Source organism: Neofelis nebulosa, chromosome 17 (assembly GCF_028018385.1).
Source record: "Neofelis nebulosa isolate mNeoNeb1 chromosome 17, mNeoNeb1.pri, whole genome shotgun sequence".
NCBI lineage: Eukaryota > Metazoa > Chordata > Mammalia > Carnivora > Felidae > Neofelis > Neofelis nebulosa.
In genome coordinates, this window is record NC_080798.1 from 50,975,693 (window position 1) to 51,002,002 (window position 26,310).

The 26,310-nt window shown below is 39.6% G+C and overlaps 1 protein-coding gene across 4 annotated transcripts in view; it reads left to right on the forward strand.

Moving 5' to 3' along the window:
- Positions 1-26,310, forward strand: part of CNTNAP4 (contactin associated protein family member 4) — a 253,966-nt gene that overhangs the window by 78,805 nt on the left and 148,851 nt on the right. Inside the window, exon 1 of one of the 4 annotated variants that reach the window (XM_058706375.1) lies at positions 13,684-13,811. The exons of the other annotated variants lie outside the window; for them this stretch is intronic. The gene's annotated coding sequence lies outside the window, so the exon portion shown is untranslated. Of the gene's footprint in view, positions 1-13,683; positions 13,812-26,310 lie in introns of those variants that run through there. 4 annotated transcript variants of the gene reach the window in all.

Below are 26,310 nucleotides of genomic sequence, written 5' to 3' on the forward strand. Positions count from 1 at the left end.
GCTTAACTGACTGAGCCACCCAGGTGCCCCAAATCTTTTTTTTTAAATGTTGATTTATTTTGAGGGGGGGGAAAAGGGGCAGAGAGAGAGAGGGAGAGAGAGAATCCCAAGCAGGCTCCATGCTCAGTGTGGAGCCTGACATGGGCTCAGTCTCACCACGGTGAGATTATCACCTGAGCCAGTATCAAAGGTCTGACATTTAACCAGTTGAGCCACCCAGGCGCCCCTCAGCATTCTAGATCTTAAGAGCTCCTGGCTTGTTGCAGGCAAATGCTAAATGTTTGTTGAATGAATGAATGAATGAATGAGGGAATGAATAAATGAATAAAAAATGCATTTTATTGTAGTGACTGCTTCCTCCTAGAATCAGTTATGTCTTTTAGTGCATTTATGTTTTACCAGTTTAATATACCTAGAGTTAGGATGCACATTTCTTTACCCCCTATAAGTTTTGAACTTTTTATGGGAGAGGGTTTATCTTTTTCAACTGCATTTCCAGCATTTAGTACCCATTGTGGTATATCGCTTTTGTTGAGGTTATTACAGAAAAAAAAAATCAATGAATGAATGGATTTGAAGACATTGATCTCCTATTCTGGGTCTAACTTTGTAAAGAAAAAAAAATCTGAGAGGTATTAAAAGAGCTCATGTTAATGTCATCAAGAGATAAAATACATCAGAACAAAGCAAAAAATGATTCAGAGAAGCATGCAAACATGGGGTACAGAATTCTACAGATTTGGAAATTAGTAATATGCAGATCATTGTAGATTGACTTTGTCAAAACAGCTGGGCTCACCTGGGTGTTGAAGAAAAAGCTTCATAACTTAGATTATGGAAGGATTAAGGAAGCTATCCCATGTACCTGGAAAAGAGTAGACAACAGCATGGACTTTGGCGATATCCAGAGGTACAGTTTCCCACAAAAGAACCAGGAAATCTACTGGTCAGAATGGACTGTCAAGGTCAGGAAGGTCTGAATGATACTTTTGGATATGGTAAAGAAAATTGATGGATGACTTTGAGTGTCAAGGTCAAAATTAAGACTTGGTGCAACAGGTACCATGACTACACCGAAGTTACGATGTAGGTGAAACAACCCACATCCCATACCACACACATCCTCCTGATGCCTGCTCATCCCAGGTAGGCTGCTGAGTTCTGTCCTGCTCCTAGTTACGCAGGTACCTCTCCGAGGGAGGCTCCGTCTCCGTGAATCTACAATTGCCAAAGCAGGAAGAATGAAACATGGTGAATTATGCCTAGTTCTTGCCATTTCACCTGGAATAACACAGATCACTTCAACCTGGATTGTTTTTTAGCCAAAGTACAATTTTTAATTGATGTACATAGTAAGGACTTTAACCCACTGCTGTATTTTACAGATATAGATTTTCCAGAGTCGTTTTCTTTATTTGGTATTTTTTGGCCCATTTTTAAAAAAGGTATTCTTATGACTGTACAAAAAATGCCCATTTTATTTAAGAGCTTCACATTCTGCCCCAGATGATAGAAATAAATCTATGAAAGAGGGTTAGGGAACATATAAGCCATTATACAAGTATGTGATGGAAAAAGGAAGAAGAGACAATTGTAAGTTTAGAAACAAATAAAATAAAACCCATCAACATGGATTGAAATGCTGCATTGAGGATCCTCATTCTCCCTTCATTTGATCCCACCTCGAGCGCTGGAGAGAACAATGGCTTCTATATACCTGAAAGGTTTAATAAAAGGCCCTGATGCTTCTTACAAATAATCTTTAAAAAGAAAGATGAAGTATTTATTGTCTCTACAGGTCATGCACATATTTGATAGAACTGTAAACTTGACAGATATATGATATTTTGTAAAATCACATATTAAAACATTTCTTTAGAAAAAAATTTATAGTCCAGGCCCATAAATGTAATTTATAGAAACTACTCTAGTACTTGGCATGTAAATATTTCACAAAATTAGAAAATGCAAGCCACTAAAATGGTTTCTCTGAAAATGAAGATAAAATAAAATCCCTCAACATCTATGATCAAAGGGCTTTTCAGCCAGTTTTATTGTAAGTGATTGAAAAAGTGAATGTAAGGTGTAATTTCTGCTCATTTAAGGACAATTGCTAAGATATCATGAAAGTAACATCTTAGAAACTATTTTAAATAGATAAACATGTGCAGGAACTTTATAGCTAAATTATCCAAATGGTCCCTGATACATGCCCAAGATTCTTTGACACTCCAGACTATACAGGCAAGGAATGGGAATGGTACCAATTTTATGAATTGTTTCGGTAAATATGATTGTTATACACAGAATAGTTTGCTTTTTGTTTTTTTTATGAATGTCATTTGTACCTGGTTTTCCAAACAAACAAACAAAAACCTTTAGCGTATTTCTAAAGTTAGAGTAGTTTTATTTTGTTTCTTATTTTTCTTATTTTTTTATTATTAAAATTCTTTTTGATGTTTTATTTATTTTTGAGACAGAGAGAAAGCATGAGCTGGGGAGGGGCAGAGAGAGGGAGACAGGAACCAAAGCAGGCTCCGTGTTGACAGCAGAGAGCCTGATGTGGAGCTTAGACTCACGAACAGTGAGATCATGCTCTGAGCGGAGGTCAGATGCTTACCCGACTGAGCCACTCAGGCACCCCTTGTTTTTTACTTAGAAGTGTTTAATGTCATGATTCTGGGTTTGTTTTGTGAAAAACACAGAGCCCCTGTGACATAGTAATATAGTCAGTTAGGTAGAAGTATCACCTGTCCCAGAATATTCACACCATTATCACTGTGAATGATTGAGTCATCAACTCTCAAAGCCACACAGTGCAGAAACACTACCTGCAAAGATTTTAACATGCATTTGTTTCAAATCAAATAAACATGTGGCCAGGGGAGTTTAATAGAAAACCCCAGGAGGCAGGAATACAAGCGGGAGGGGTGCTGTAAGCTTGCTGGACTCCATGCCATGCAAGACACATCTTTCCTCGTCCTTCCCCTCTGTCGAGCCCTTATTCTAGCAACTTAAACCTGCAAAAATCATTTGTGGGGTTTCAAAGCACAACAGTACTAATGCCGTGTATGTCAACGTGTCAAACCATCAAGTTGAATGCATCGCAAGACTTGCCTCAGTACTTGGACAGAGGCCTAGAGAATGCCTTAAGCTCATCTGTCTTTCTGGATGGCCTCTACTCCGATGCCAAAAAGACATTTTTAATGGAAGTTGCTATTATTTGTATCGTCAGAAAATCTCTTGATGTATTTCTATTTAATCATGACTTCTTCACCCTTTTGAAAATGATTAACCTAGTAGTGCATGCTTAAAGGTGGCTGCATCTGGGTTTTTAATGTGGCTTCAGTCATGGGTCTGAACAGTTAGTTTGCTAGGCACCTTCTCTATCCTGTAGTGTGGTTTCTTTCACCTCCGCGCATCCGTGCTCATTCTCTAGTGTGCTCTGTGAGTCCCTTCTCATAAACTTCTTTGGACACACATATATATGGGAACTTTGTATCAATATGTAATGCACAAAATACATATATGGGAACTCCCATGCATTTCAGGTACACATAAACAGTGATATAAGACAAATGGTAATGTTGTTTCACATTCTTCAAAATGATCTGCCTCTAAGCAAGCGAAGTAAAAATTATTTGAACAGAGTGATTAGAGTTAACAGGAGATTGGATTTGGTGCCCTCCTCAGAGGGCACACTCACACTCAGGATCGTTCTCAAATCATCAACCAGGGAATAACATGTGTTAAAGACACGTTCCAACTTGCGTCTCACATTCTACCGTGTCACAGTTCAGTGATAACACATGACCCCCTTTTCTCCATTCTTTCTTGCCATCGCTGTGATCTGATGTTGTAGATGTCTACTTCCGGCTTTTCTAGTTCCAGCCTCAGGAGACTGCATTTGGAGTTCTCTCTCGGAACAAGTCTGTCCTTTTGAAATGTCTCTTTTGTTGTTAAGACCTAGGCATCTAGGTCTCTCTGTAAACCAATGCATTAGGCTCTCTTTCCTAATTTTTGGTTTTTTAAGTTCCGAACTTACAAGCATGTTTTGATCAGAGAAAGAGATAGAAAAATATATAAAGCTAGAAAGGAGGTGACAAGATTTGGCACTGATACAATATAATGCTTAAAAATCTAAGAGAATTATTTTACTATTTTTTAAGATGGTAACTCAGTAATGTGCCTAACAACAAAATTAATTTTTAAAATCAGTAATTTATCTTCCCACTTTTAAATAACTACATAGACAATACAAAAGGAATACATACTCCACTTAAACTAGAACCAAAAATGAATAAATATCAAGGTAAAACTTAGAAAAATGTACAGGATATATAAAAATAATATTTAGAATGTTACTGAAGGATATAAAAGAAGACTTGATTAAATGGCAAGTCATATCTGTTTTGAAGTGGAAAATAGTATCACAAGCTACTCATTCTACCTAAAATAACTCATAAAAATGAAATCATTCTGAATTTCATGTATAAAAAGTATGAACAAATACATAAATTAGCAAAATAACAGTAGTAAGGAGAACCTACATGTTAGAAAAATTTTATAAATCTATGTTAATTAAAACATGTTGATACTGGCACGTGAAAACATAGTGAAAGAATAAAAGAGAACATCCATTACTAAGTCCAAATACCATTTAGGGATTTGCCTGAGATACACGTAGCATTGAAAATATGTGAGGACTGCTAGGAGTTGGAGTACTGATGCATAGGGGCACTTGGACCCCAATGTTTATAGCAGCACTCTCAACAAGAGCCAAGTTATGGAAAGAGCCTAAATGTCCATCAACTGATGAATGGATAAAGAAATTGTGGTTTATATACGCAATGGAGTACTACGTGGCAATGAGAAAGAATGAAATATGGCCCTTTGTAGCAACGTGGATGGAACTGGTCAGTGTTATGCTAAGTGAAATAAGTCATGCAGAGAAAGACAGATATCATATGTTTTCACTCTTAGGTGGATCCTGAGACACTTAACAGAAACCCATGGGGGAGGGGAAGGAAAAAAAAAAGAGGTTAGAGTGGGAGAGAGCCAAAGCATAAGAGACTCTTAAAAACTGAGAACAAACTGAGGGCTGATGCGGGGTGGGAGGGAGGGGAGGGTGGGTGATGGGTACTGAGGAGGGCACTTGTTGGGATGAGCACTGGGTGTTGTATGGAAACCAATTTGACAATAAATTTCATATATTGAAAAAAAAAGAAAATATGTGAGGAAATGTATATAGTCAATAATGGAACTTAGTAAGCTATAGTTTCTAGAAAAATAAGTAACATTTTTATATCAAAATGGATTCCAGATGAATTGAATATTTAAAAATAATACAGGGGCTCTTGGGTGGCTCAGTTGTTTGAGCATCTAACTCTATATTTTGGCTCAGGTCATGATCCTGAGATCGAGCCCCACGTTAGGCCTCCCAATGAGCATGGAGCCTGCTTGGGAATCTCTCTCTTTCCCTGTGTTCCCCTGCTCACACACTCTCTCTAAATAATAATAATACAGACATAGAAAAAAGTAATAGAAGAAAACACAAGATGATGAATAGATAACACACATAATATTGGAAGGCACATGTCTTTCTAAGCAAGAGACCCAAACCCAGGTGCCATCGAGGAAATGATGAAAAATGAGATAATATTTAGAGAGCTGCATGAAAAAACAACATAATATTAAAAGGAAGAGTATAAATTGAAAAATATTTGTAGCCTCTATGATAAAAATTGAAGAGTATAAATTGAAAAATATTTGTAGCCTCTATGATGGCAGTGCCCACTTTGATTCACCAGCAGCAGTGGTCCTGGATTGAGACTGATATTCAGATTGACAATGACTGAATGGACTTCATTCACCTGCAAGTTTACTTAGATTTAAAAAGCCAAAACATAAGAGACTCTTAAAAACTGAGAACAAACTGAGGGTTGATGGGGGGGGGGGAGGGAGGGGAGGGTGGGTGAGGGGTATTGCAGAGGGCACCTGTTGGGATGAGCACTGGGTGTTGTATGGAAACCAATTTGACAATTTCATATTTAAAAAAAGGGATACAGGGCAGGCAATATCACAGTGTGCACAGCAACAGCATAATGGATGCTTAGTTACACTGAACAGCTTCTAAATATCCCCACAACTTGAATTGGGATAAATGTGGTCACGGTGGGCAAGGCTGAGTGGGTGTGACCACCACAGATCAGGAAAGCCATCAGCTTCAGGGCACCTTCAGCTTTCATACTTTGCCAATGACATAACTCCTCAGAGATACCTGCCAACCCCCTTTTTGTTTTGGCGTGCCTGCATCTCATCACTCCCACGTTACTCACTGATTACAGGTGATGTCTGTCGTTCCCAAATGTTGCAGCTTATTTGAATTCTGATACCCAGGTAGCATCCATGCCAATCAAATAGTATTTGGGATGGAAACCAGGTATTGGGATTTTAAAGAAATAGTACCAGGCGATTCCAATTTGCTGCAAAGTGTGGGAACCATTGGATTACTCCATAAACACACTTGACAACCAAGTATAGATTCTTAGTTCCGTACAAAGCATAATCAGCAGGATGCCGATGTATCTTAGATCCAGTAAACTCCTGTGCATTCCTCGAGTATATGTTGCAAGAAGGATTTGGCTAAAGATCAATGCTAGGTAAAAAGAGCTATAAACCAGATGTTAACTCAGTCCTTCTAATGAGAAAGATGGTCTAATATGGTAGCCACTAGCTATCTAGTGCTATTTAAATTTAAAACTCAATTAACTAAAATGAAAGAAAATAAAAATAAAGTTTCTCAGTCACGCTAGCCACATTTTAAGTGCTGAATAGCTAGCTAGATGAAGCCATTGGTTACTGTATTAGTGCAGTTATAGAACATGCCCATTATCTCCGAAGATTCTATTAGCGCAGGTACAAAATACTCTTGAAAATTAATAATAAAAAATAAAGCTTTATTTTTTTTAAAAAGGAAGCAAAATATAAACAGGCACTGCCTAGAAAGGAAAGGATGATATGTAAGTATGTGCAAGCATCTACCACCTCATTCATTATCGAAGACACGCGCATTAAAACAGGTGTCAGTGTGGTTTATATACACAATGGAGTACTTACGTGGCAAGGAGAAAGAATGAAATAGGGCCCTTTGTACCAATGTGGATGGAATTGGAGAGTGTGATGCTAAGTGAAATAAGCCATACAGAGAAAGACAGATATCATATGTGTTCACTCTTATGTGGATCCTAAGAAACTTAACAGAAACCCATGGGGGAGGGGAAGGAAAAAAAAAAGAGGTTAGAGTGGGAGAGAGCCAAAGCATAAGAGACTGTTAAAAACTGAGAACAAACTGAGGGTTGATGGGGGGTGGGAGGGAGGGGAGGGTGGGTGATGGGTATTGAGGAGGGCACCTGTTGGGATGAGCACTGGGTGTTGTATGGAAACCAGTTTGACAATCAATGTCATATATTGAAAAAAAAAATAGGTGTCAGGTAGCATTCCCTAAAAGACTTGAATAAATGAGAATGTTGGAACTATCGTGTTCTTTGGACATAATTTGCCAAGTTGTTTTGTGTAACAAAGTAATGTCTTCTTTAGTTTTAATAGTTACACATTTAATATGATGACTCTTCTTACAAAATTTTAACGATGGTATGAAAACCGTGGTATTATGGGTACTACTGTTTAACACAAGAGGAAGCTAAAAATTGATTTTAAAGAAAAGCATCTAAAAAGCGAGAAGGATGAACACTTATTATGGCCCAGAATCTTCTGTCGATAGGTTTGTAAATAATATAAGTTAAGGTCTATAAATAAAAGAGTGGAGGGATTATTTGCTCAAATAAAAAGAAATACTCCAGGCATTATTCTGTATGCATTATATATTTATTCAGTTAATCTTCACAATCCAGTGAGTTAGGAACTCTGATAATGCCCAGTTTGTGTATACGAAAACAGAGATGCGAAGGTTATTTTCCCAAGGCCACACAGCTAAATGGGGCAAGATTTTGCTCCTTAGGAACCTGGCTTCTATATCCCCTATGTTACAGGTCAAAATATTATGTGTATGAAATCAGCATTTTTAAGGAGAACCCAAATGATTTAAGACACAGAAAACATTGCCATAGGGGGTCCAAAACAGTGTTGCCTAATGCTTTAAATCTATCCAGGTATATAATCTGCACCAAAAAGTAACCCAAACTCCAGGGGTTAATTCTGCAAGCTCACTTGCATTGTACATTTGAAATGTATGCAAGAATATTCACTGCAACGTTGTCTGCAGCAGCAAAATGATATTGATTGAACCCAGCAGCCGTATATCACTCGCTTAAATAAATTATAGCACCTCCACCCAATGGAATAACTTATGGCCATCAAAAACAGATGATGCAAGAATATACTACCATTTCTGGAGTGGGTTCCAAAACTGATGTGAAATTTTGAAAGTGAGCGGACATTTGATGCTAAAAAGTGAATCTTAGGGACTGAAGAGGAAGAGATGGGGGGGGGTGGGCGATGGATGGAATATTTGTTTATTTATGGAAGCACAGGTAAAGATTAGATTTATATGAGGTTTCAAATATGGCAAAGTAATCTGGATGTGGAAGAAACAAAGGAGAACAAATAGAGGAGAACAGGTAGGAAATAATTCAATTATCAAATTTTTAAGAAAAACAGTGACTATTTCCTACTTGTTGTATAATGCTATAATATTTAATGATACTATAAAGCCTACGTGAGTTATCAGTCTGTAGCATCATATGATATTTGTTAATGCTTATTTTAGTAGTGGTCTAAAAAATATATTTGTCTAATGGGTGGGTGGCAGTCTGACGTGCATGTCATTAGTCTTTGATCATGTTATTACAGATTAAAAAATACTTGAGTTCTGATGCTAAATTGATCTCTGAGTCAGTGCCCAGTCAGAAAAACCAGAATCACTGCAGGCCTCTGAAACTGCACAGTCATCAGAGGAAATTGGTTACAGGTGACGGAAAAGCTGATCGGCCAAACGTGAGGCGGTGAGACGACTCAGAGCTTAGTGACAGCAGGAAGATGCTATAACGCCAGGGGCCGGAGGGAAAAAATGAGAAGGTCATGCCTCCAGAGCTTAGAGGCTGACGTTGTCTATCAGTGCTAGAATCCTGGCAGCGGCTTCCCAGTAGAGGATTGGAGAAGCAAGGGTGTCCTTTGGGAGCAGGAGCCTTGTGAAAAAAAGACTCAGCCACTACCAAGAAGCTGCCCAGGCAGAGCAAGAGTGGGGAGAAGTTTCCTGGCCCCTCCCTGCCCTTCACCTGCCCACCTCTCACCAGCTCCGGGCTGGAAGCTTGCTAAACCAGGAGCCTACAATTCTCAGTCAGCATCACTCAGCCCTGGCATGCCTCAGAACAGAGCAGGGAAAGGGTGATACGTGGTTCTGAGTGAAACAAGCAGATGACCGGCACAGCCCTAAGGACAACTCACCTCAGTGTGCTGCTTTTTGTTTCCTTACAGAACGAGGGTGCAGGTGGAATGCAGGTACTTACTGAGTGCTGTCTCATTCCCTTCCAGCTGCAAAATTGCATGCTTCCCCATCGACCCATAAAGAAAGTAGATCAGTAATATTTTGATACCGAAGAAACTGAGATTTAAGATCCTAAGTTCTGACCTAAGTTCATGTGAATAGTTAGAACTTTTATAAAGTTTTACATTGAGCTCTCTTCCTTCCTAATATTGGTAAGTACGCAAAGCTAGCAAAGAGCAGTATTGCGACATACCGAGAGAAGAGAATCCGTGGTGAATATTCAGATCCTTGGTTTAGGGTCATATTTTACACATAATCTACTCTCAGGCGGTAGAATGATGCTAACTTTAGTAGACTGTGGATTTAATCCTTTTTTGTCTCTCAACATATGTATCGTAGTTCAAGGTGTAGGTTTGCTTTCAGTGCTTTCAGTGTGGGAGAGTTAGCATCGCTCTGTTCATCAGCAAACGTTGTGCAGGTAAAGGCCAAGGCTCGCTGCAGAGGACTAGGTAGAAGGGCATATATGTGGATTAATACACATTTGTTGTTGCCTCCGGGATGGGGTAACTCCATGCATTTGGTGTACAAAAGTCAGCATGCCACTCTGTTTTACTGAAATGTTTTGCTTGGCTGACAGCCCTGAGGGCCTGTCCAACCCCAAACCTGGTTCGTTTCATTGACCGCTCCCTTGGGTAGGGTGAACCACACCTCCGGACTCCCCCACTCAGTGATTGCTCTTAGGACATTCACCAGGGTGCCTTGTGCTCTCACACTTCTCTTGTGGGTATACTCTTCATTTATCTCAGGCGGGCTTGCCAAATATGCTTCAGTTCATCCCCTCCAACTTGGGGCCTTCTGACCACTTACTTTCTGGTCCCTCCTGCCCTATCACTTCTCCTGTGTTCACTAACTCATCACCAGGGTCTTGTTTCCAATGACATCTGTGATAGTGTCATTTCCACGGAGTCCTTATGGATTACTTTGCATGGTTTGTATAACCTTAATCGACTGGATTTCAAACGCATTCATGTATTTTTCATTCTCTTTCACTGTACTTACACATTTCCCTTTATTCCAAATTATACACTCACTACAAATAAATACCCAAATGCTACTGGCTAAAATGCCTACCATTTCTTAATTAAGGCTGTGAATTTCTAGGAGATAGAAACCATGCTTTTTTTTTTTTTTTTTTTTTTTTTTTTTTGCTAATGTGGTTTGGAATAAATATGAATAATACCGTGATAGTAAAAGGAAACACTTTTGTGATTACTTAAGGTCCAAAGTACAAAAGTCTGGTGATGTGTCTGCCGGTTGACAAGGCAGAGGTATGTGTATGTACTGAGATGAGGCATCCATATAATATTCTGTATGAATATGTAGAAGAAAAACTCTTAGTCATAAGAATCAGAACTTGAACCAAATGTCTTTATCCATCCATATTCCCAATTGCCTTTAGGAGTTATACCTCATTGCCTAAGATTGTCTTTGTATATAATTATCCGCATCTAACTACTTTCAGAAGCATTCACAAAGAATAATCCTTTGGCCAATTTAGAAGAGTCATGCTGTAGAAAAGATTCAAATGTTAGGGCATTTGTGCAGAAGTAGCTGTGGGTATGAAAAGGAGAACAGAGGAAGCAAAAATACTAGGAAATATTCTACAGAGCTGTGTCTATAAATCAGAGAGATGCAGCTCAAAAGAAATCATATTTGATTTGTATTCTGCAAATGAAATTTTTATTTGGCTGTGAACGCCTATCTCCCATTCTGTATTTCTTATTGTTATTATTAATCTCTCATACCGAAAGGTTGTCTTCTCTTTGGAATCTTGAACATTTTAAGTACTTAATAATAGGGTTCCTTTTCAATAAGAGAGAGAGAAGACAAAAATTGCTGGAGCGGTGCAAAGAGATCCTCAGGGAGCAATGGCTTTATTACAATATGTCAGAGTCATCATGAGTTGGGGGTGGCCTGGGGAATAGCAGTTTCAGGAAAAACTTGTGTTTATTTTAGCAAGTTGGTGGAAAGTTGCAGAAGAGTGTCCCAAGAGCTGCAAAGCTATTATGGTAATAGAGGTTCCATCTTTACACTCTGAAGTAAAAAGAGGTAAAAAAAAACTTTTTTTCACGATGTCACTTTGGAAATAGATTTTCTACCCTTAGATTAGAATAAATGCATGGATTAATGAAGTTCACAGTGATGTTTATACTCTCCTTGAAAATCTGCATGTTGGGGTGCCTGGGTGGCTCAGTCGGTTAAGCATCCGGATGCTTCGGTTAAGCTTCGGATTCTGTGACTTCCTCTCTCTCTCCCCCTCCCCTGCGTGCACCCTGTGCTCTCTCTCTCTCAAAAATAAATAAAACATCTCAGTTAAAAAAAAATCTGCATGTCAAAGATGACAGATAAATACTGAAACTTCTCTAAATTAGAAATTGTTCTGTCCGGTCCCCTTTTCCCCATAAAATCAACCCCCCTTGGATACATGTATAGACAAACACTGAATCTTCAGGGTGCCGACCCAGAAAAGAACCTCCCCATGGCTCTGAGAGCGCAGCTTAGGCTGGAGACCGCAAACGGGCACCTGTGGTACCACGCATGTGCAGGAGCAGAGAGCGTAGATTCTTAGTTTGATGCAGGGTTGCAATGTGCAGGCATAACTGTGGTGGAGGACAGCAGGACAAGGACACTGTGGGCTGGCAAAAGCATAGAGGAAGGGCAGTAGAGAGTTAGCACCATAAGAAGGAGGAGGTGAAGTCGAGGGGGCCCTGGCAGAAGACTGTATTAGTCGGGGTTCTCCAGAGAAATGGAACCAACAGGATGTACATAGAATTATTTTAAGGAATTGGCTTATATGATTGTGGAGGTTTGATGAGTCCAAAATCTGCAAGGTAGACTGGAAAGCTAGAGGACCCACAAAAGAGTTGCAGTTTGCGTTCCAAGGGGTCTGCTGCCACAATCCCCTCTTCCGGGGAAATCAGGCATTTTTCTACTCAGGCCTTCCACTGATTGGATGAGGCCCACCCACATCTGGAGAGTAATCTGCTTTATTCAGAAGTCTACCGATTTAAATGTTAGTCTAATAAAAAAATACCTTCACGGAGACATCTAGACTATCGTTTGACCCAATGTCTAAGCACTGTGACCTAGTCAAGTTGACACAGAAAATCATCACGGAGATGGAAGATGTCAAAGGAACAGTGGAGTTATTGGGGCTAAACAGCAAATAAGAATGGGAGAAAAAGATGGGGCACCTGGGTGGCTTGGTCGGTTGGGTGTCCGACTTCGGCTCAGGTCATGATCTCACGGTCCGTGAGTTCGAGCCCCGTGTCGGGCTCTGTGCTGACAGCTCAGAGCCTGGAGCCTGCTTCCGATTCTGTGTCTCCCTCTCTTTCTGCCCCTCCCCTGTTCATGCTCTGTCTCTCTCTGTCTCAAAAATAAATAAACATCAAAAAAAAAAAAAAAGAATGGGAGAAAAAGAAATATCTGGCGGCCTACGAGCAAAGAGTAGAATATAAGCACTTACCATTTTAAAAGTGGTGCAATCATAAGAAATGATTAAAGACCAAGATATGGGCAGGGAAATGTTTAAAGAGGAGCAGGCGAAGGCAGTCCACGTCCAGGATGTTTTATAGAGTGTGCAAAGGATACAGAAGCAGAGAGATTGCCATGGACATGAGGTGACCTGTTGTTTGGGGAGCACCCGAGCCGAGGGGGGCAGGATTTGCTATTCCCTGCTGATATTCATAAAAAAGAGAAGATAGTGTTTCCTCTCTTTTTTTCTTTTTCTTTTGTTGGCTTATTTTCATGAGGAAGAAGGAAAAATTATATGAAATGGCTAGGAGACCTATAAAAATACTTACTGACTGCATGGATGTAGAGATTTTGGGAAAAGTATGTAAACATCACATTAGATCCCAAAGTGCTAATTTGGATGTCATGGGACATGTGAATCTCTTTCGGAAACACCCTCACAGACACACCCAGAAATCATGTTTTACCAGCTATCTGGGCATCCAACCCTTAGCCAAGAAAAGTTGACATATAAAATTAGCCATCACAGATGCCTTTCACTCTGCAATGTACCACAGCTATTATAGGATCTAATTAAATCCAAGCCCTACTTTCTGGTCCTTAAATCACTCCAATTTACAGAAAGACATGGGAAATAGGAGAAAAGAATGTAAGAGGATCATGATGTTTGCAAGTGACTGTGGAAGGTATTCCAGGGAACTTGACATATCCTGAAAGAAAATGAAATCAACAGGAGCACTGACACCTTACTTCACTTCACTACAGTGTAGAGGTGAGACGGTTTTCTTCCACTAGTTGTCATTCTAATTTTCTTTTCCTTTAAAAATTTAATTTGTAAAATCCATTTTATCTTTTCAACTGTCTTTGGAGTTTGGAGTTGCATTGGTTTTACTTTCTGTCTTTTTCCATTTCTGCTTTTAGCTGAGTTAACTCCAAAATATGCTACTCTTCCTCTCACTGATTTCGTCTTATTATTGCCATTATACCTTGTACATTGCAGCCAGAGGTCACACTCTAATTACTCAGATGCTGTTTTATCATTCAGGTGAGATACATCTATTAATCATGCTTTTCCTCCCAATAGAACTGGAGATTAACCAAGCGGTGGCATCCTCTTTTGAGTGACTTCTGCTATTCTGCTGCTGATTTAGTAGTTATGTGCACACATATCAGTTTCAATCACTACTGACTGATCTTAGCTGGTTCTGACCAGGACGGTGGTCCTCATCTTTTCTCTAAATTGATTCATGGATGTGTAATATTCTGACCTCCTGTACTGTACTTGGGTTAATGACATGTGAAGGATTTCTCTGTGCATAAGTTCAGATTTAAAAAGATACGCTTAACATCTATATAATGGTGTACATCTTGATGACCTCAGGGTATGAAGTCCTTGACTATGAGTATATTTGTGTGTCTAGTTTAATGGTATTCAGTCAAATACTTGATGTGGGGAGTCAGAGTTACGTGGTGAATGTTCTACATATTTTTTGAGAAAAATATTGTATCAGCTGAAACTCAGGTTTACTGCAGTATCTCAAGACATTCTAGGTCCATTATATTCTGCTGGAAAATGTGTTCAAAATGACCCAATGCATTTCGGGCTAGATATACACTATAATTTATTTTAATTTGAATAAGAAATAATATCTAGAGGGCTTGTGGCATGTAGTGTGGAAAACTGGTGGGATTGTGGGTGGTGATATTTATGCTTGCTGAGGGAATCATACTGTTTCTGGCATAAGCCTACAGGACCAGGATTTGTTTTTGCTGTCAAACTCCGCGCCTCTCTGTATCACATAATTGGTCTTGGTCTCATTGATAAAAAAGAACGTTTTAAACTAAGTTCATGTTTAGTTTGCAGAATTGCAAGATTACTTTGAAATCAGTGCTATTATATTTTAAAGGGACATGATGGGCTTATATTTTATTCTCTATCTTTTTTCTGCTCTCCGCCTGTTTTTTAAAAGCTCATGATTTTGTGAATAGACTCAAGCAAAGTATAACAAATAAGATGACTCAAGAAGCAAGAAATGACTCAAGCCCAAGAAATGAGCTTGAAACTAAATGTGATTAAGAGATGTCTTTTTGGGGCGCCTGGGTGGCGCAGTCGGTTAGGCGTCCGACTTCAGCCAGGTCACGATCTCGCGGCCCGTGAGTTCGAGCCCCGCGTCGGGCTCTGGGCTGATGGCTCAGAGCCTGGAGCCTGTTTCCGATTCTGTGTCTCCCTCTCTCTCTGCCCCTCCCCCATTCATGCTCTGTCTCTCTCTGTCCCAAAAATAAATTAAAAATGTTAAAAAAAAAAAAAAAAAAAGAGATGTCTTTTTTTTTTTAAATATTCATCAATTGCTTATTTGTAACTGGAGATACTACTATATAGTTGAAAAGCTGTTTTCTTACCAGTAGGCATTACTTGGAAAATAACAACATGTACTTGAGCCATGCATAAATATTTAAAGGTTCTGATGATGTAGCAGTTACCAAGGATAGAGCCAATGAGTGCTCAGGAAGTCATATATATAGGATGCTTCTTCCACACCACAAGCATCAATATGTGCCCCTTAGAATGCTAAGGAAAAATTATGATCTGTCATGAACTCAGTTACTTTAAGTTAGATGTCTGCTATTGTAACTGTTACTATACTGTTATTAACTACTGACTGCCCTGGACCTTGTCTTCTGTTACTCTCCTCTGTAAATGTGCTCTGCAACTGCTCAAGTTTTTCTCCATACCTTAGAACCTCTTTTCTCGATCACCCGTTATCATTTACCCACAATTCCTTTGTCCTAAAACCGAAGTTATCAGTACTTTCAACACTTTCTTTCCCAAAATGCATTTCATCAGATGGGCTGACTTTTAAAATCTAACAATTTTAATGAAGGAAACTTTTTTTTTAAGTTGACATTCTCCAGATGCCAGCAGTCCCTAGGGACATCAACACAGAGGCCACTGGAATCCCTTTGGAGAGATTCCCCAGAGCTGACACATGACACAAGATGCAGTAATCTCCCTGTCTCCCCACCCAAGTCCTTTCCTAGCAGAGACTCTGAGAGCTGTATAGCTGCCTCCATGAGAAGTCATGATAATAATTCTGACATCATTCTAGTGGAAGGAGAAGGCAGGTGGCCAATGATATGTGAGGGGCTAGGCTGGGAAAGGCCCCAAACTTTGCTGTAGGGTATCCTGGACTGTTCCCCTTCCTTCATAGGATGATTGCTTTCATCTGGAAAATTCTTCAAGGCTGATGACCATTTAAAAAGATGAACATGTGGCTTACTCCTGCCCCTCACATTTGTTTGATAACCTTGACAAAGACAAAGTGAAGAAAGTGGGCATGGTCTACTGCCATCTATTTAAATAAAGGGAACAGAAATGTATACATGTATTTACATATTAGTTTATATTTCTTAAGTAAATGGATAAGCAAGACATTTAAAAAAAGCTACTTCTATGATAAATTCTAAGGGGAGAGATGTAGTAGGAATAGAAGCCACACTTTTCTGAATATACCTGGTTTTTTGGATTTGACTATTAAGTGGTATGCACGATTTAATAATTATACACCAAATTAAGTAAAAATTTTGGAGCTATTTCTAAAAATGAAAATGAAAATGAAACAAATAAACCTTGATGTTGAGTTAAAGTCATAAATACACAGGAATTATTTCAGTGGCTTCAAAACACAGCAGTATATGTGTCCTTACTGTTTTAGATCCTGTCCTGTTGACAAAAATGTCTTAGAAGTCCTTTTAATAATCACATTTTGTTAGTGATACTTGTTAGATTTTATTTAAAATGTACTGTGATTCTAAAACTAATCCTGATAAAATAGTTAAGTGATTTTATTAGTATCATTAGAAATCATAATTTCAATATAAAAGAGAAATCTAAAATTTGAAGAGGTTAAGTAAATCTCCTACAGTCCTGAACTCCAAATACCCCTTTATCCAAATACCCCCAGACCTCAGGTACCTAGACCCCAAATACCACTTACTCTGAGGGGATCAAGGACTCCCTATGGAGAACGGCTGAATCCAGATCTGGGGTGTGAAATACACAAAATATATGTGGGATGGATATCTTATGCCAGAACACTAGGTTTTAATCAGACAATTGGAGTCATGTGAAAAAGACCCAGAAACCAACTCAGAAAGGATTTCACTGGCCAAAATGAAACAATTAGAACATTTATAAGAATAATACTAGAAATGGGTTAAAACACCAAGTAAGTTAAACATTTATGAATTAATGATGTGAAAATTTCCTGATTCACCATCAGTGGAAGATGCTAGGGAATTAACTCGTTATTCTGAACATCAGTTCATAAAAAGAAAAATGAAGTATTTTCTACTTTTTCTGATTAAATTGCATCAGAGGGTAACCAAATATTCGTTGAGAGGAAGTTTCTTTTCACAGAAGTATTTTATTTAGATTTTTTAGAAAAGGTTTTGAGAAAGGGATGATAGAATATCACCATTTTTTAACCGCTAATGAAATAACGTACTGATCGCTAACATTATAAAAACAGAGGCAACCGGGTGTAACACCACTCCTGATAGATGTATACAGTGTGTTCTTTGAGTAACTCTTGCTACAAAGTCCAACCCAAGTCAAATCAAGTCTCAAAATCTACCTCCGGGTCTATAAGCTAGAGGGCAACAAAGGGACGTATCTGACACACCACAGAGAGGCAGTCAGCAAACTGTGGGAAACGATAAGACAAATGGCCAGGGACTTTTCACTACACAAACTGGAAGAAAATGAAAGGGAGGTGACTTATAGGTAAAAAGGCACTTAAGAGAAACATCACCAAATTTAACTTGTGGAAATTTTTGGTATTCTGGTTGGAACAATAGTGCATGAACACAGCCACTTTCCAAAGATAAGCGGTCATCTCAGGACGCTGGTGATATTACAGAACTATTGTCAGTATTTTAGATGTTAACATTAAATTGCAGTTTTGTTTCAAAAGGAATCCTTATCCTTTAAAGATCTATTTTGAGATATTTATGTATGAAATCACAGGATGTCTGAGACTGAATTTAAAGTAATCTCGTAGGAAAGGAGGGGACGTGGGTATAGGTGAAATAAAATTGGCCATGAGTTAACAATTTTTTATTGTTTTAAAATTTTTATGTTTGATTTTGAGAGAGAGGGAGACAGAGCGTAAGCAAGGGAGGGGCAGAGAGAGAGGGAGACACAGAATCTGAAGCAGCCTCTAGGCTCTGAGCTGTCAGCACAGAGCCCAACGTGGGGCTCTAACTCATGGACCGTGAGATGATGACCTGAGCCCAAGTTGGACATTTAACCAACTGAGCCACCCAGGTGCCCCGAGTTAGCAATTTTTAAAATCAGATATATGTGGTTTTATTGTTCTCTTCTCCCTACTTGGGTATATATTTGAAAATGACCATAAAATTTTTAGTGCCAGATACAGGTTTTCCCCTCTTTAGATTTTTCATAGTCAAGTTTCTATTCTTACACAGTATAATTTTCCTTGCAGTAAAGCCAGCAATGATGAACACCGTTAGGACCAAGTTAAATCAAGTATCAAGATTAATGCGAATTCGTTTGCCTCAGTTGAAAGGAGGTGGTCCAGGCCCAAGTGAGGCCAGTTCTTGATAAAGGAGCATTCATGTCGGGAGTGGGGAAGGAGGAGACCAAAGTTTGCTGCTACCACAAAATAGAGAAAAGGAAGGAAAGGCAGATCTGAAAGAGAAGAAAAAGGAGAGAAATGGAGAAAAGAAGGGAAATAAGGGGGTGGATCTTCTCTTCCTTCTCCATCCCCACATCTCAGGCTAAGTGACACTCGACCCCATGGGCCACGTAGCTCTGGTTTTGACTGACTTGCTTTTCGCTTTCCCAGCCCCCCCGTGAGATTGAACTCCCGGTGTCTTCACAATGAGGTAGATTCCTTCACCTCTTACAGGCACACTCATGGATAGTGATGGAAGTGGTCATGCCAGCCAGGCTTCATCATAACCTCAAAATCATCTACATTTGTCTAGGCCCTGAAAAATAATTTCAAAAATATAAAAGCATACATGGTAACACATTTTCAAATAGTTTTCTTTGATTATGATTAATCAGCATATAAGTCATAGTTAGGCTGTTTTTTCCTCCTAAAATAACTAATATAAGGTAAAATTAGAAAATAGGAACCACAGGGAAAACATATAGTTTAATACATGAGTTACATTTGAAGTGTGCATTTAAAATGCTTAAAAATCAGTGATTTCATTTATAGTCACTATTCAACTAGCTACAATATTTTTAAAGAAAAATAGTCTAAGGCATAAATACAGTGAACACGCACATGTGGATTATTCTGACACCTGACAGGCACAATTTGTAGCATTTGAAACTTAGGTGTTAGAAGCATAGTTATGAATCTTTTATTAAAGATCATTTTTTATGACATTATAATGCTTTTTGTTGATTTGCCTTGATTCCTACTCCCGATTCTTCTAGTCTACTTAAAACAGTAAGAGCCGTACAATAAATATAGTTAATTATCATTATGCGTGACTGTTGGGTTTTGTGAAGTCTTCATGAATGTGGAATTCGCAAATACTGAGCTGCGCTCCTGGGAGTAATACAGGGTTAGGTTTCTGCCAGCCTCTGGCCACATTTTCATCAATCAGTCAACACATAACTTATTTTTTGTGTGTTTCTGTTTAAAGACACTTTATTTAATATGTACTGTTGACTCATTAGCACTGAACACACGGTCAACAGTACTGTAAGTCAGGCCTAGGCAAAGCTTTATCTGTCACAGTATTTTCTCCATGAGGCACATCCCAGCACTTTAGAAGATGGTACTTTGACACTAATGCTTAGTTGATATTTTAAACAGCAGAATCACCAACAAAAGTATAAAAATGCAAAATTGTGACACTAAGTAGACCATGAAAAAGACACTTGGTTTACGGTATGAGAGTTGGAGCAGGAAAGCGGAATGTTGTCTTGTTTGAATTTCATTGGCAACTTGCACCCTGGCCAACCCAAATTTTTGCCTCTGTGCATGTTCACAGGTGGCCACAAAAGCACCATGGATATTGATTATGGGATTACAAGTAAATTTTGGTGAGTCGATGAATTTACACATACAGAATCTTTGATTTTAATTTTTTTTTAATGTTTATTTATTTTTGAGACAGAGACAGAGCATGAATAAGGGAGGGGCAGAGAGAGAGGGAGACACAGAATCTGAAACAGGCTCCAGGCTCTGAGCTGTCAGAACAGAGCCCGACGCGGGGCTCGAACTCACGGACTGTGAGATCATGACCTGAGCCGAAGTCGGACGCTTAACCGCCTGAGCCACCCAGGCGCCCCCAGAATCTTTGAATAATGAGGATAGGCTTTAATTTATTGTCTGTCTAAAAACTGTAAAATAGGTCACTAGCTCTGGTTCACTCTTTCTATAACTTTTATTATGTTTACACAACCAGCTTCAGGCCAAATTATGAAGTGAGCATATTTTTGTCTCTTGCAAATTGCCTTTTGCCTTCTCTGTGGTACACTTAAAAAAATATTTCAATCTGTGTTTGCTGTCAGTTAGGAATTAATAAGACTAAAAATCAAAATGCAAGGTCCAAAGATAAAGATCATGTCTGTCTTGTTTACATTAATTTTGCAGAGCCTGACTTGGTGTTGGAAACATAATGGGTGCTCAGGAAATATTTAGAAAACAGAAATTAATGTGTATCAGCTAATAAATATATCCTACCATGGTAAGCAGAATGGCCCTCCAAAGATGTTCACATCCTAAATCTTAGGACCTGTGAATATTCCATGAGGAGGAGATTTAATGTTGCGGATGGAATGAAAGCTGGTAATCAGCTGGTTGTAGAAAGGAAGATTACCTGGCTTTGTATAGGTTAGCCCAGTGTTATCACAAGGGGCCTTAAAAATCAAAGAATGAGGCAGAAAAAGAGATATAACATGAGGTATGGCTAAGGAAGGAGGCCAGGATTATACAGTGTGAAAATGACTCAATTCGCTGTTGCTGACTTTGAAGATAGAGGAAGGGGTCCATGAGTCAAGGAACGTAGAAGGGCTCTAGAAACTGGAAAAGGCAGGGAAATGGAGTGTCTCCTGGTGCCCCCAAAAAGGAACGTGGCCCTGCTTGCACCTTGCTTCTTGCCCAGTGACACCTGTGTCATATTTCTGCCCTCCAGAACTGTTAGGTAATATATTTGTGTTTTAAGCCATGAAATATTTGACAATTTGGTACCCAGCCACGCCACAGAAAAGTAATACACTCACCAAATGGCATTTCTAGTCTAACAAGTGACATCACACGTTTGAAAAGCCTCTAAGACCCCACAGTGAACATTTAGGTAACAATGTCAAACCTCAGGGTGAGGGCTGGAACTGATATTTGCAGAGAAGTTCATTCGCAGTCCTCAAATCTCACTGAATCGTTTGGGAGCTCTTCATAAAATTGATTGATTGATTTTGTAAATCCTTTGGAACCAATACTCTATCTTGCTTTCTGGCCAAAATAATTGATTTTGTTATCTCACTGTTGTGTCATTTTCAAGTGTGAGATAAATTATAGTTTTATGTATTTATAAATCATGTGCTAAATAATACCTCTTTATTTCTAAAATTTTGTAATCAGGCTTTGGGTAAAATATGAGAAGATTAACCTCACAATACTCGAAAAAAAAAAAGAAGGAAAGAAAGAAAGAAATTGCCCTCTGAAACTTGAGAATTAATGTTCAGAATTAATCTAGCAAAGAAGTAATGAAAATTAATGTTGTTTTAAAAACCACTGAACACGGACAAAATTTTGATTACCTATTGTCAGCCAATATGATTTAATAGAGGTTTAGGTAAGGATGATTATGTTGTCAAGAGAATGAAATAGGATGACACAGAGTACGTCTTTCTTTCTTTCTTTCTTTCTTTCTTTCTTTCTTTCTTTCTTTCTTTCTTTCTTTCTTTCTTTCTTTCTTTCTTTCTTTCGTTCTAAGTTTATTTATTTTGAGAGAGAGAGCATGCAAACACAGGCAGGGGAGGGACAGCGAAAGAGGGAGAGAGAGAGAGAATCCCAAGGAGGCTCTGAACTCCACTTCGAGCCTGCTGTGCGGCTCAAACTCATGACCGTGAGATCATGACCTGAGCCAAAATCAAGGTGGGTACCTAACTGACCAAGTCAACCAGGCACCCCCAGAGTACTTACTTCTATGGCCTAATACATAGGCTGTACTCAGTAAATGTAAAACTATTGTTACTGTTGAGGATGCCATTTATTATTATGTAAACATAGTAGGATATATCCCCCTCTTGCCTTGTGTTCTAGGTTAGTGAAAATATTTCATTTAAAAATGTATTAATTTTACTGAAACTCAAAACTATGCATTAGTCATATAAGTCATTAAGATGTGCTTGGGAGTCTATTTTGTCCCAGAGTGAAAGGGTTTATATTTTATTATCAGTTAGTGACTTGAGAGGTTGCATAAAAATTACCCTCAAATGTAGGTGGGTAGCAATTACTTTACACATTCCCACCGTGTAGATTTAGCAAAGTCAGCACCTTATGGTGTCAGGAACATTCCTGAGACATTTACCCGGAGAGTTCGTTAGAGTAGTGCTGTTGATTTCATCCATCCTCAGAAAGGCAGCAGCATTGTGTACTGCCAGGAACTTGCTCTCCTAGGAAGTCAGCAGTTTTTAAACGTTGGTATAATAATTGAAGCGGAAAGACATACTTTCCCCTACACAGCAAACCACCATTCGTTCTTATTTGAGGGCAGTGATGAAGTGGCTCTGAAACACTGAGAAATGTACATGTCGTAGACTATTGATTGAACGGATTTGAAACAAATGAAGGAGCCAATCTGGTTCTGGAATCTTCATGTATTTGTTAGTCCACACAAGGTAAAAGAAACACCAAGTATAAGGACAAATGAGATACTCAAAGTTCTTTCAGGTGTAATACTATGAGTTGTGATAGTGTCTCTGGTATAATAATATCACTTCCTGTGATGTGCAAATATTTATCTATTGATTTATTGCCTGTCCTGTGCCAGATATTTTAAATTTTTTTTTTTTCAACGTTTTTAATTTATTTTTGGGACAGAGAGAGACATAGCATGAACGGGGGAGGGGCAGAGAGAGAGGGAGACACAGAACCGGAAACAGGCTCCAGGCTCCGAGCCATCAGCCCAGAGCCTGACGCGGGGCTCGAACTCACGGACCGCGAGATCGTGACCTGGCTGAAGTCGGACGCTTAACCGACTGCGCCACCCAGGCGCCCCAAATATTTTAAACATTTAATATGTATCTCCGTGTTTCTCTTTGAAACCTACATTCACAGAAATACCATTTATTGGCACTTGACACACACACGGAAACTGAAATCAGAGGGATTAAATAACCTTGCCAAGTCATACAAAGTGGGTAGTCAGTATCTGACACCAAACTACACGTCTGTCCCAGCATCCTTTGCTGCTAGAGTATGATCATTCGTTTTGTGCTTCAGACTGTACTATTTGATAAGTATGCCTGTGTATATTCTAGAAAAAAGAAGGAAAATGACTTTTTAAATAGTAAATTACATGTATGTAATGACTATTATACACGTGTATCTAAACCAAAATATTACATACTGATATAATGTAAAGAACGCTGTTTAGTATATAACAGAATATGAGCGTGCACAAAAATGTTTTTACTGGTGAGTAGAAAATGAATCTGGCTAGATACTAGAGAGGCTTAACCGTTAGGAAATGACTGAACAGAATAAAGCTTTCTGTGTGCGTGCTCGCGCTCAGGTAGTCCAAATGGTGTCCTTTAGGCCACCTGGACGTGAGCGTGTGTCCTAACACATGCGTATGCACACGTACACATGTGTGCCGTCCAGCCATTCAGCCTCTTTTGTGTTTGTGTTTACCTCTGAAACTAAGACCAGCGTCGCGGAAGTTCTTTCCATGGCAGTGCTGACAGCTCCTCTTCCTTCCAGCTCCGTGTGTGGGAGCATCATTGCCTCAGCATGGTCACCTGTCCTGTGCTCAGTATTCTAATTCTTCTTTCTAGTACGCCTGCCCGAACTAAGGTCTTTTAGCCTGGGTTCCCCCTCCAGAATTGGAGCTCAGCTTATTTATTTGGAAGGTGATTCCAAGAAGCCATATAGGAGAATGGGAAGTAGAGACCAAGAACGGAAGGCAACTACTAAAGAGCAGTTTGAACTGGGGCTTCATCCCAGCGGGAATTCTAGGAGCCAGTGCCCGTCATGGCTCGGTGTCCTCCATCCAACGGGCAAACTGTCCACTGTCTCTGTTCACTCATTAGTTGAGGACTCACCCTTCCTCCCTGGGAGACATACAAAGCACACAGACGAACGTGCGGTGCTAGAAGCTGGGTTTAGCAAGACGTACGTGGAAGCAAAGGCCCCAGGCATATGGTGGGTTATTCACATTTCTTGCTACACTGGTCCTACCTTATCCGTTAGAGCTGATCGTTTAAAGCCGTCAAGTTCTTTTCCATCATTACGCTTGAGACCTATTGGGCTGGACCATGCCCTGAAGGCCAGGGTCTGGACTGTATCCTTCTGTCAGGACTCTTGCTTCCTCCTTAAAAACTCGGTGTGTGGTTACTTCTCTAAGAGAAGCCCAGCGTTCCTTCCTTCATTAGGCCTTCACAGCAGAGGCTGTGTTCATGGACAGGAGCTCAACTCTCTATCATAAATAATCAGGACTAACAGACTCTATGTGTTCTAAGCAGTCATCGGGCCTTCTCATCAATGCATTACCAAGGGCAGCCCATATCAAAAGCCTAGGGTGTGACTTGAAACCAAGATTATCCCTGTAGGCCTACTCCTGGTACCAAAACTTGTATCAGTGGTTCTCCAGAGAAAAAGGGCCAGTTTTATATAAGCATCTCTCTCTATATATAGATCTACTATCATCTATTGGCTTATGTGATTATGGAGACTGAGAAGTCCCACCATTTGCAAGCTAAAGACCCAAGAAAGCTGGCGGTTTAAGTCAAAGGCCTGGGAGCCGGAGGGCCGATGGAGTGGATTCCAGTCCAAGTCTGAAGGCCTGAGAATCAGGATCACTGAGTCAGGGGAAGATCATGTCCTGGTTCATAGTGAGGCAGAGAGAGCATGAATGTAAACTTCTTCCACTTTTGTTCTATTTAAGCTTTCAACAGATTGGGTGGTGGTCACCCAAGTTGGGAAGGGCCATTTGCTCTCCTCAGTCCACCAATTCAAGTGCTCATTTCTTCCGGAAACATCCTTACAGATGCACCCAGAAACAGTGCTTACTCAGCTATCGGGACATCCGGTGGCCTAGGCAAGTTGACGCAGTTTACCGCCACCCACTGCTTACCAACTTGTCCACCCTTCCACCTCGGTTTTCTTAGCTAAGTTAAATTCTTTTGATCACTTCCAAGTTGAACCCTAGGAAGTTTGGAAAGTTTAGAGTATGCTATTTCTTTTAGTTCCCATTGAGTGCTTTTGACTGTTGATGTGGACAGGAAGTCGCACTGACTTTTGGCCAAAATGTAAAGATTACTACTGCCCTCCTGTGTGTAAGAATTAGACGTGGTAAACATTTCCAACATAAGTGACCTGAAACGTTACTTTATTTCTCATCTCTTATTATTTTCAGCTGAAAAAGTCAACCCACCTCCAATTTCCTTTCCCACCAGTGGCAGTGTTTCCAATTTGTATCTGACTTGTAGAAATTGCTTTTTTATGGGTGAATGTTCTGAAGCGCACTAATGTTTATTTATCTAAAATTTCTTGTTATGACAAAACTGTATTTGGCCTAGTAAGGGGCAGGCCGGCATTTTATGGCTCAACTGCATTCCCTTATATGATATTCAAAGTCTGCTTTCCTAATTAGCAGTATCAGCATCACTTAGGAGCTTGTTAGAAATGCACAGTGTGAGACTGCATCCCAGACCTACCCAATCAGAATACCTGGGGAGGGTCCAGGAAGGTTTTAACAACCCCTCCCTGTGATGTTGTGCACACTAAGCTTGAGTACCACAGCTGTGTAGTCCTCAAAATGTGGTTCTGGGACCAGCAGCCTCAGAAGCGTCCTCAAGGAGCGCTCACTGGAAATGCTGACTCTCAGGCACCCCTTCCAGGTCTGCTGTGTCATCATCCGCCTGTTAACGAGAGCCCCAGGAAATGCATGTGCAATTAAAGTTTGAACAGCACTATTCCACGGGACTCAGCTTTGCATTTTCAGTGTCAGTAAGTGGTAAGATGTGTCAAGCTATTCAATAAAATTGGCATTCAAAAATG